This window comes from Hyaena hyaena, unplaced genomic scaffold, assembly GCF_003009895.1.
Source record: "Hyaena hyaena isolate Hyena2069 unplaced genomic scaffold, ASM300989v1 scaffold_257, whole genome shotgun sequence".
Taxonomy (NCBI): domain Eukaryota; kingdom Metazoa; phylum Chordata; class Mammalia; order Carnivora; family Hyaenidae; genus Hyaena; species Hyaena hyaena.
This window is the reverse complement of record NW_024080889.1, coordinates 1,304,670-1,316,994: the sequence shown is the minus strand read 5'-3', so window position 1 is coordinate 1,316,994 and position 12,325 is coordinate 1,304,670. Positions and strand designations below refer to the sequence as shown.

At 38.3% G+C, this 12,325-nt stretch overlaps 1 protein-coding gene across 8 annotated transcripts in view; it reads right to left on the bottom strand.

The window, feature by feature from the left end:
* Positions 1–12,325, bottom strand: part of LOC120240623 (BEN domain-containing protein 5) — a 1,403,952-nt gene that overhangs the window by 991,607 nt on the left and 400,020 nt on the right. The gene's annotated exons all lie outside the window — the stretch shown is intronic.

Here is a 12,325-nt window from a genome sequence, read left to right as displayed (position 1 = left end):
AACCCCCCCAAAAAACCAGCTGGAGACAAAGTGGAAAAGTGGAAACAGCCACATGGACTTAACAAAAAAGGGAAAACGGAGAAAAGAGATGGTTTAAATTCCATTAAGACTTTATAAACAAGGGGAGAGCAGAGTCCGAAACTCCACAGCTCAATAGCTGGCAGTATCTGGTCAGAAGGGCAAGTCCCCAGGAGAAAAGACTGAGGTCTGGGGATCCTTAGGCCACACAGGAAGAGGCAGTTCACCTGCTGGGAGGGCATTTGGTAGAGGCTGTGCACACACACATGCCCAACAGGGAAAGGTCCCAGCTGACTCAGGAGAACAACCACATTTGCTGTACTGGAACAAGGACATTAAGGGTGAAGCATGGTGCAAGATGTGTGTTGTTATTTTCTATAATCCCTGAAAGGCTACTGCTACACAATCGTGTGAACTTTTCTGGGGCGGGCTGGCACCCAGCCGCAGTTTCTGGACATCAGAAACAGCATGGTCCCACGAACATTCCTGGGTGCTGCCAGCACCTGGCCATTGCTCGGTGAGACCCTCTTCCAGAAGGTCTGAGTGGGTCAAAGCCACAGTCCCTCAGAAGTTACCAGTTGGGAAACAAGCTACATCTGAGATAAAACTCAGGAGGGAGGTGCCCCTGGCAACCTGAGGACTTGGTCATGGACAGTGTAGAAGTGGGGAGTGGATGGAAGCTGGAGATAAATGAGGGGTGCATGAACACTGATCAGGGAGAACAGAGTTCTGATACTAGAGACTGGGTAGCTGGGTGACGCCATTTTCACCCCTCCCACGCATGCGCATACACACCTGCAAGTGCCAAATAATCCACCCCAGTAAGCAGAGCAGCACCATCTAGTGGAGAACAAAACTGTTACACTACACTCACCTCACTGGGCTAATCTCACTCTTCAGGAACACCACAAATCTCTCCACCTGCTTTCTAGTTTAACTTCTAGGGGAAAACAATGTAATTTCAATTGTATTTCAGTCTGTTTGCTGGTCCATCTATTCAATTTTTTTTTTCTTTTTTGTTTCTTTTCTCTTTCTTGAATACAGAAAGAGAAAAAATTTATTCTTACTTTTAATTTTTATTAAAATATTTTTTAAGTTTTTAACTATATATTTTTTACATTTTTGTAAATGTTTCAAATTCTATTTTACTTCCATTATCTCATTTTATTCTATTTCACTGTAGTCATTTTTTCAAATTTTCTAACTTTTTTCACCCTCATTTTTCTCTAATCTACCAAGCTCTTTTCAACAACCAGACTAAAACACACCTAGGATATAGCAACATTTGATTTGGTGTGTGTGTGTGTTTGTGTGTGTGTGTGTGTGTGTGTGTGTGTTGTTTTTAATATCTGAATTTTTTTTACCTTATTAATTCCTTTTCTTCCTTCAAAATGACAAAATGAAGAAATTCACCCAAAAAGAAGGAGCAGGAAGAAACGACAGCCAGGGGCTTAATAAACACAGATACAAGCAAGATGTGTGAAAAAATTTAGAATCACGATAATAAGATTGTAGCTGCGGTTGAAAATAGAATACCTTTCTGTGGAGTAAAAGAAGTAAAAGTCAGAATGAAATAAAAAATGCTATAACTGAGCTGCAAGCTTGAATGAATGCCATGATGGCAAGGGTTGATGAGGGAGAGCAGCGAATCAGCAATATAGAGAAAAAACTTAGGGAGAATAACGAAGCAGGAAAAAAAAAGTAGGAAACTAAGGCAAAAGAGCACAATTTAAGAATTAGAGAAATAAGCGACTCATTAAAAAAGAACAACATCAGAATCACAGGGGTCCTAGAAGATGAAGAAAGAGAAAAAGGGGTAGAAGGGTTATGTGAGCAAATCATAGCAGAAAACTTTCATAACCTGGGGAAAGGCACAGACATCAAAATCCAGAAAGCAGAGAGGACTCCTATTACATTCAATAAAAACCGGCCATCAACAAGGCATATCATATTCAAATTCACAAAATACTCAGGCAAGGAAAGAATGAGGAAAGCAGCAAGGGAAAAAAAGTCCTTAACCTACAAGGGAAGAAAGATCAGGTTGAAGAAAGAAAGTGAATTCCCAGGCCTCAGGATGTAGAGTTCTAAATATATCTGTCAGATCCATCTGGTCCAATGTGTCTTTCAAGTCCATTATTTCTTTAGTGATTTTCTGTCTGGTTGACCTATCCATTGCTGTAAGCAGAGTATTAAAGTCCCCTGCTATTAGCATATTCTTATCTATAAGTTTGTTTCTGTTTGTGATTGTTTTAGATATTTAGGTGCTCCCATATTCGGTGAGTAGACATTTATGATAGTTAGTTCTTCCTGATGGATGGACCCTGTAATTATTATGTAATACCCTTCTTCATCTCTTGTTATTGTCCTTAAAGTCCAGTTTGTCTGATATAAGTATAGCTACTCTAGCTTTCTTTTGATTTCCTGTAGCATGATATATATTTCTCCATCCCCTTACTTTTAATCTGAAGGTATCTTCCAGTCTAAAATGAGTTTCTTGTAGACAGCATATAGATGGATTTTGTTTTTTAATCCATTCTGCTACCCTATGTCTTTTGATTGGAGCATTCAGCCCATTTACATTCAATGTTATTATTGAAATATGTGGGTTTAGAGTCTTTGTATCTTTTGTAGGGTTCATGTTTGTGGTGGTGTCTCTGGTATCTTTGTTCCTTGCAACGTTTCCTTCAGAGCATCCCCCTCAGGATTTCTTGTAGGGCTCCCTTAGTGGTGACAAATTCTTTCAATTTCTGTTTACTTGGAAAGGTTTTTATCTCTCCTTCTATTTTGAATGACAGGCTTGCTGGATAGAGGATTCTTGGCTGTATATTTTTATTGTTCATCACATTGAAGATTTCCTGCCATTCCTTTCTGCCCTGCCAAGTTTCAGTAGGTAGGTCTGTCACCACTCTGATAGGTTTCCCTTTGTATGTTAGGGCCCTTTTCTCCCTCGCTGCTTTCAAAATTCTCTCCTTGTCCTTATATTTTGCTGGTTTCACTATGATATGCCGTGCAGAAGATCGATTCAAGTTACGTCTGAGGGGAGTCCTCTGAGCCTCTTGTATTTCTACATTTACTTCCTTCCCCAGGTCGGGGAAGTTCTCTGCTATAATTTGTTCCAGGACTCCTTCAGCACCTTTCCCTCTCTCTTCGTCTTCTGGTATTCCTATGATACGGATATTGTTGCATTTGACCATATCACTGAGCTCTCGAACTCTTCTTTCATGTTCCTGGATCAGTTTGTCTCTTTTTTTGTCAGCTTCTTGTTTTTCTATAATGGTGTCTTCTAAATCACTTATTCTCCTTTCTGCCTCTTCAATCCGTGCATTGGAGGCCTCTAATTTATTATGTATCTCATTTATCGCATTTTTTAATTCTTCATACCTATTTTTATTTTCCATTCTGTCTGTAGTCATAGTTTCTTTGATGTCCCCTATGTTTTTTTCAAGCCCAGCTATTAATTTTACCATTATTATTCTAAAATCTTGTTCAGTAATGCTGCTTATATCTTTTTGAGCAGTTCATTAGCTGTCATTTCTTCTTGTAGTTTCTTTGGAGGAGAGCTCTTTTGTTTCGTCATTTTAGTTAGCTCTCCGGCTCTTGTTAGTTTTAATGACCTGTTATGCTCTCTGCACCTATGAGCGCTGCTGTATCCAAGAAGACTCTTTGACTGTCCTGGGCCTTTCCTTTCAGAGAGTGTTTTTTGAATTGTATCTCTTGGTCTCTCTTGTTGGGTCCTTGGTTATTTTATTTTCCTATTTGTAGTGATATTTTGGACTCTCCATCTTGTGTACTCTGGCTTGTTTATTGAGGTAGCCCTGGAAAAGAAAACAGACAGACAAACACACAGGGAGCAGGAGCATACAAACGCACAGAGTAATTCAACTAACATGCAAACCGAGAGGGAAAACGAGGAAGTTAAGATAAAAGACAGAGGAGGGAGGGCAAATAATAGTGAGTATAAAATACATAAAAGGGTCAAAAAGGTGAAAAGAAAAGGAAAAAAGAAGAAAACCTATGGACAAAGAATGGTTTAAAGCATATAACCGGATTTCCCAGCTACAGTTAAATAGCTGTGTGTATGCAGTGCTGGTTGAAGAGCATAGAGAAAAAGAGAGAAGACAGGGCAGGGATGAGGCAAAATTGGAAATAGAATGAACAGGCACAAGGGATAAGAAACTTTTTTCAAAGAGCTAAAAGGTAGAATATGGTTGGATAGGTGAGAGAAGGACGCTGGTATTATCCAGAGAGACTATACAGTCTAATTACTCCTGAGAGAAAGAGATGAAAATGTCGGTACATGTAGAATTTACATCTACAGAATGGACTCCTAGTGATTGTTTAAGCAAGCCGGTGACCCGAGTTAATCAGGTCAGTGTTCTGGGGAAAAAAGAAAGAAAAGAGGAGGAAAAAAAAAAAGGGAGGAGGGCAGCTCTCAAGCAGGGATGGGCATGGGGTGATCCAATGCCTCAGGCAGGAGTTCTCCCTTGGTGGTTGTGGGAAGGAGAGTGGCAGTGCTCCAGTACCTTCTTGAACCAAAAGCTGCACCTCGCTTTTTTGTGGGCATGTAAACTCCCGGTACTGGGGGCTCAGCCAAAGTTGGTTGCACTTTTCAACCCAGTCCAGTCCCAGTCTCTAAATCCCAGTCCACATGCCCCGCTGAAAGTGCCTTAGACACACCTTACCAGGCAACCCCCTCGGGGCAATTCCAGGCCTCCTGCCTAGCTCTGGGGGTGGGGTCAGAATTGCTGCTTCTTTCTCTGGGTAGGGCTGGTGAGCATGGGGGGGGAGCTTGCCTGCCGGGTGCCCTGAGCCCGCTGGAGTGAGGAAAACCAGGTCCCTCTATGCTCCTCACCCGAAACACGAACTCACAGGCACATCTCCCAGTTTTTAGCTCTTTGCCTTCCCTCTAGAGTTTCTTCCAGCCAGCCAGGAGCGCGGACGCCCGGTGTCTGCACGCGGCTCTTCCAGGGGCCCAAGCCTGCTGAGAGGACAATGGCGGCAGGCACGCCGCTACTCCAGAAGTGCAGCCCGCCAGGAGGCAGCACAAAGGAGCAGTCTGTGCGCTTAGCCCCTCCAGACTAGTTGGCACGAGGGTACCTGGAGTGCAGGTATTTGGCGCGCAGGGTGTTTCTATGCCCCGAGCGGAGGTTTTTCTGTTTCGGACTCTCTCTTTTTCCCCTCACTCCCCGCAGAGGGGGATCGCCTCTGACCCTGAAGTCTCTGATCCCGGCCCGATTTTATCTTCCCCAGTTCACACTCACGTTAGAAGGCTTTCTCAGTGGATTCTGCGTCCTTTTTCTCCCAATCTCTCAGGTTTTGTAAGGTTTCCAATGGCTTCAGATCTTTTCTGTGTGAGGTATGGGTGCAAGTGCAAGTACGGAGCTCCTTACTTCTCAACCATCTTGCCCTGAAACAGCCTTTATAATAGCAAAGGAGAGAGACCAAGCATGCCACCCTGATGGCTTTAGCATAGCTCAAAGCAGCCTAGGCAAGGGAAAATTGTCTTTGAAGTCATAGGTTTTATCTTAAAAATTCATGAAAAATTTGCATTTGACTAATTGGAAAGTAATGTAATGTAAACTATCATTAGACAAAAGTGACATTCTAAAAAAAAAAAAAAAGAATGAATGGGCTAACCAAGAAGTTAAAGAGGAAATTAAAAAGCACATGGAAGTCAATAATTAAGCCACAGCCCCAAACCTTTGGGATGCAGGATGGTGGTCATAAGAGGGAAGTATATAGTGATCCAGGCCTTTCTAAAGAAGGAAGAAAGGTCTCAGATACAAATCCTAACCTTACACCCTAAAGAGCTAGAAAAAAAACAGCAAATAAAACCCAAAACCAGCAGAAGACAGGAAATAATGAAGATTAGAGTAGAAATCAATTCTGTTGAAAACGAAAAACAACAGAACAGACCAAAGAAACCAGAAGCTGGTTCTTTGAAAGAATTAACAAAATTGATAAACCACTAGCCAGTTTGATCAAAAAGAAAAAGGAAAGGACCCAAATAAATGAAATCAAGAATGAAAGAGCAGAGATCACAACCAACACTGGAGAATTACAAAGAGCAAATATACACCAATAAAATGGGCAATCTGGGAGAAATGGACAAATTCCCAGAAACATATATACTACCAAAGCTGAAACAGGAAGAAATAGAAAATTTGAATAGACTGATAACCAGTAAAGAAATTGAATTAGTAATTAAAAATCTCCCAAAAAACTGGAGTCCAGGGCCAGATGGCTTTCCAGGGGAATTCTACCAAACATTTAAAGAGTTAACAACTATTCTTTCGAAGCTGTTCCAAAAAATAGGAACGTAAGGAAAACTTCCATACACTTTCTATGAAGCCAGCATTACCTTGATTCCAAAACCAAAGACCCCACTAAAAAGAAGAAATATGAAACAATTTCCCCATGCACATGGATTCAAAAATCCTCAGCAAGATATTAGCCAATCAGATCCAACAAAATTATTCACCATGATCAAGTGGGACTTATACCTGGGATGCAGGGCTGGTTCAATATCTGCAAAACAATCAATGTGATTCATCACACCAATAAAAGAAAGGACAAGAACCATATGATCCTCTCAATAGATGCAGAAAAGCACTTGACAAAATACAGCATCCTTTCTTGATAAAAACCCTCCAGAAAGTAGGGATAGAAGAATCATACCTTGAGATCATAAAAGCCATATATGAAAGATCAAATGTTAATATCATCCTCAATGGGGAAAAACGGAGAGCTTTTTCCCTAAGGTCAGGAACAAGTCAGGTATGTCCACTCTCACCACTGCTATTCAACATACTATTGGAAGTCTTAGCAATCAGACAGCACAAAGAAATAAAAGCCACCCAAAATACCCAGGGGGAGGTCAAACTTTCAATCTTTGCAGATGATATGATACTTTATATGGAAAATCCAAAATATTCCACCAAGAAACTGCTAAAACTGATCCATTAATTCAGCAAAGTCTCAGGATATAAAATCAATACACAGAAATCAGTTGCATTCCTATACAACAATAATGAAGCAACAGAAAGAGAAATCAAGGAATCAATCCCATTTACAAAAGCAACAAAAAATATAAAATACCTAGGCATAAGTCTAACCAAAGATGGAAAAATATATACACTGAAAACTACAGAAAGCTTATGAAAGAAATCAAAGAAAAAAAAAAAAGGAAAAATATCCCATGCTCCTGGATAGGACGAACAAATGGTGTTAAAATGTCAATATGACCCAAAGCAATCTACATATTCAATGCAATTCCTATCAAAATAACACCGTAATTCTTCACAGAGCTAGAACAAACAATCCTAAAATCTGTATGGAACCAGAAAAGACCCCAAATAGCCAAAGAAATCTTGAAAAAGAAAACCAAAGATGAAGGCATCACAATCTGGGACTTCAAGCGTATTACAAAGCTATAATCATCAAGACAGTATGGTACTGGCACAAAAACAGACACTTAGATCAGTCAAACAGTATAGAGAACCCAGAAATATACCCACAAACAAATGGCCAACTAATGTTTGACAAAGCATAAAAGACTGTCCAATGGAATAAAGACAGTATCTTCAGCAAATGGTGCTGAGAAAACTGGAGAGCACCATGCAGAAAAATGAACCTGGGCCACTTTCTTACACCAGACACAAAAAACAACTCAAAATGGATGAAAGACCTAAATGTAAGACAGGAAGCCATCAAAATCCTCGAGGAGAAAGCAGGCAAAAACCTCTCTCACCTTGGCCACAGCAACTTCTCACTCGACACATCTCCAGAGGCAAGGGAAAACAAAAGCAAAAACGAACTATTGGGAAATCATCAAAATAAAAAGTTTCTCTACAGCGAAGGAAACAATCAGCAAACCTAAAAGGCAACCAACGGAATGGGAGAAGATATTTACAAATGACATATCAGATAAAGGGTTAGTATCCAAAAGCCTTAAAGAACTTATCAGACTCAACACCCAAAAATCAAATAATCCTGTGAAGAAATGGGCAAAAGACATGAATAGACATTTCTCCAAAAAAGACATCCAAATGGCCAACCGACACATTAAAAAATGCTCAACATCACTCATCAGTAGAGGAATAGAAATCAAAACCACAATGGGATACCACTTCACACCTATCAGAATGGTTAAAACTAACAACTCAGGCAACAACAGATATTGGTGAGGATGCGAGAAAAAGTATCTCTTTTGCGCTGCTGGTGGGAATGCAAACTGGTGCAACCACTCTGGAAAACAGTATGGAGGCTCCTCAGAAAATTAAAAATAGAACTACCCTACAACCCAGCAATTGCACTACTAGGTATTTACCCAAGGAATACAGGTGTGCTGTTTTGAAGGGGCACATGCACCCCAATGTTTATAGCAGCACTATCAACAATAGCCAAAGTATGGATAGAGCCTAAATGGCCATCGATGGATGAATCGATAAAGAAGATGTGGCATATATATACACATATATATACACATACATACATACACGCATACATACAATGGAGTATTGCTCAGCAATTAAAAAGAATGAAATCTTACCATTTGCAGCCTCATGGATGGAACTAGAGGTATTGTGCTAAGCAAAATTAGTCAGAGAAAAACAAATATCATATCACTTCACTCATATGGGGACTTTAAGATACAAAACAGATGAACATAAAGGGAGGGAACCAAAAATAATATAAAAACAGGGAGGGGAGACAAAACATAAGAGACTCCTAAATATGGAGAACAAACCCTCCAGAGGGTTACTTGAGGGGTAGTGGGAGGGGATATGGGCTAAATGGGTAAGGGGTATTAAGGAGTCTTCTCCTGATATCATTGTGCTCTATATGCTAACTAACGGAATTTTAAAAAAATAATAATGAAAAAAACCCAAATTATTTCAACTCAGTAAGAAGTAGTCAAATCTATTTAAAAATGGGCAAAAGATATCAAAAGATATTTCAGCAAAGAAGATATACAAGTGGCTAAAGGTACACAAGAAGGTGTTCAAAATCATTAATGATTAAGGAAATGCAAATTAAAATCATAATAAGAATTCAGTTTGATGAAAAAGCTTCTTTAAAAGTAGAATACATTATCTATAAGACAGTTATCACTAGAATGGCTAATATTCAATAAGACAATAAGTGCTGGGAAAGATATAGAGAAAGTATAACCTTCATACATTATTGGTGGCAATGAAAACTGGTACAGTCACTTTGGAAATCACTTTGGAAGGGAGTTTAAAAGCAAAATACAGCACCTGGGTGGCTCAATCTGTTGAGTATCTGACTCTTGATTTCTGCACAGGTCATGATCAGGTTTGTGGTATATATATATATATCCATATCCTATCCATATATATGGATATATATGGATAGGATATGTGTATGTATATATAGGATATATATATGTATATAAGATGTACATACACATGTACATAGGAGATATACATACATACATATATATATATCCTCACAAAGATGTACACGTGAATGTAATGAACTATCAGATTATATTCCTACATATATACTTGCTCATGTATAAAATCACTTTTGCTCAGGAATAGTCATCACAGCATTATTTATAATATGAAATAGCTTATACAAATGTCCATACATAAAAAACTGGTCAAATAAATTATAATACATTCCTATAATGAATAACTATGCACATATTATTAAAAAATAAATCAGAACTAATTTAATATCACATCACATCAAAGCAATGAGGTATAGTGTTTGAAAGTAAAGGCTTTAGAGCCAAACTGTCACTATTTGAACTCAGCTCTACAACTTACTTATGAAAGTCACATAACCTTTCCGTTCCTGTTTCTCATCTGTAAAATGAAGATAAACTATATATCTCACAGAGCTATGATAAGTCAATGGATATTTACATGTAAAGTCCTTCATAGTGCTGGCCCATAGAAGTGATCTGTAAATGCGGCTACTACTATTCTCTACACCATGACTTTGCTAGGTGAAGAAAAAAGAGTAAGAGTGTGAAATAAGATATACAGTATTATATTAAACATTACTGTTTAAAAAGTAATATATAAATGTATATACTTGTATACAAATACATCTGAAAAGATATATAAGAAACCTCTATCATTGGTTGCCTCCAGGAAGGGGAATGGATAGATGTAAAACAAGAAAAAGAAACTTACTTTTCTTCATATACCATTTCATACCTTCTGAATTTTGTTCACTGTGCATATTTTTAAAATTAAATGATATATTTACTTTTTAAATGTTATAGTAGAGTAGCTTTAAGCTTTGTTTAATGCTGCATTTTCTCAGCCTATTTATCTATAAAATACTGTTTTCAAGGAACACCTAAAAAATCACCCCTTGTTCCAAAGAACACCACTTTAGAAACATTGCTTCAGGCTAAAGAGAGTCACTGAAATTTGCAGAAGAGAATGACATATTCAGAGCAGAGATTTGGGATCTCTTCCTTTTTTTGATAGTGTTCTTTTTTGGACATGATAGGTGTCTTCTTTTATTGGATATCCAAGTTTGAAATGCAATTACTTTACAGCATGTGTGAGCAAAAGAAAACAAGTTTTAAAATACATGCTTTGAGAATAAAACCAAACACACAAATACACCTTTTGTCAGAAACAAAATATTTTTGATTTTACTAAATGTGTAAATATATCACAGTCCTAACAAGATTACATAGTGATGTTTTCCTTCTACAAATCCAACTATTTTTGCCAGAGCAGTTCAGCCTGGGGGACTTAAAACTGGATTCTCATTTCCCAGACAGACACTGAGGGCCCTTCTATGATCTCTCATCTCTGTTCCTCTTCTCTCTTCACAGCCACAATACCTTGTAACTTCACTATACAAAGTGAGGCAGTTGCCAAGCACAGAAAGAATGGGAATTTTGGCCAAAATCCCACAGGTTGTGGTGGAGCCAAGACTGTCCCCAGGCTGTCTGCCCCGAGGAGCTTATGGCTTTCCCCACAATAATATGCTCCTCCAGAAAATGTTTCTGTCTTCATATATAAAATATCATACATCAACTTTATGACCTCAAAGGATCTTCAAGATGAAAATTTTAATCATTCTAGAGTTATAGAGTATGTTAGTGGAAAGGCATCTATTTTCTTTCTATTTAGTTAAAAGTTTTGAATGTTTAAATAACCTAGCTGTGTTGTTTAAAAAGAAAGTAGAAGAAAATTGTGCTACTCCTTAAATCAGTGTTTCTTACATGCTTTATATTACACTAAATGTTAACAAGTGTTCAGGCAAGAAGGGTATCAGTAATCAAATACATTTTGGAAATATTGGATAAGCAACTTTGGCCCATTTTCATTACTAGCAGACTTCTTAAAACCTTAAAAATGTCCATATTCATTGTGGCTCTCCTAAAGGGGCACAGGGTATAATAAAGTGCTTCTCATAATCATTAATAGCTCTCAGACTAATGTTCTATATCACAAGCCATTGGGAAGTAATTCCTTAGTGAAACAAAGACAGCTTTTAAAAATGAAAAGCAAGTGGGCATATTAAAGTACATGCATTCCTGCTTTTCTCACAACCTAGACTTAAATCACTGTTTACCAAGTGTTTATGAAGTACAAATTACTAAACTGGACACCTAACAGCCCTGGATCCTCATGGTGTGTATCCGCCCTATTCAAATGGCACCAATTTTCACTTGGATAATGTTAAAAGTCAGTCAACTAAGAATCATTTATATAGCCCTCCATCCCAGGCACAATGCTAGGCATTAAAGAAACACTGAACAAAATAAACATTATCTCTGCCTCAAATAGTTTACAGCCATGTAATAAAGATAGACATTAAATGAATAATTTCAATTAATGGAATTATTGCAAGAGGGTAAAATGCTGAAAAGGAAAAGTAAAGGAAGTGATGAAAACCTAAAAAGGAGGTCTTTACTTAGTTTGGAGGGTCATTGAATTCTTCTCTGAACAACAGTCACCTCAAGCTAACATTTGATAAGTTTAGTCAAAATTAGCCAGAGAAAGAAGAGAAAAGCCATTTTCAGCAGAATGAATTACATTTTGGAGGATCCAGAGGAAAGAATATGGGACATTCAAGAAGCTGGAATAAGTTCAATATGACTGGAGGACAGAGAGGAAAGGACTAAGTGATGCCACATACTGGGCTTACACATGGTGCCAGATTCTACAAAGAAGAAAAAGACAAGGGGGTGGCATCATGTGTCTTCAAGAAGCTTAGGAGGCAATTATAAAAGTCCAGCTGAAGGAGAAAGGAAGTAACTAACTTACTGATTACATAACAAAAGTTAGCTCCTGTGCAATGTGCT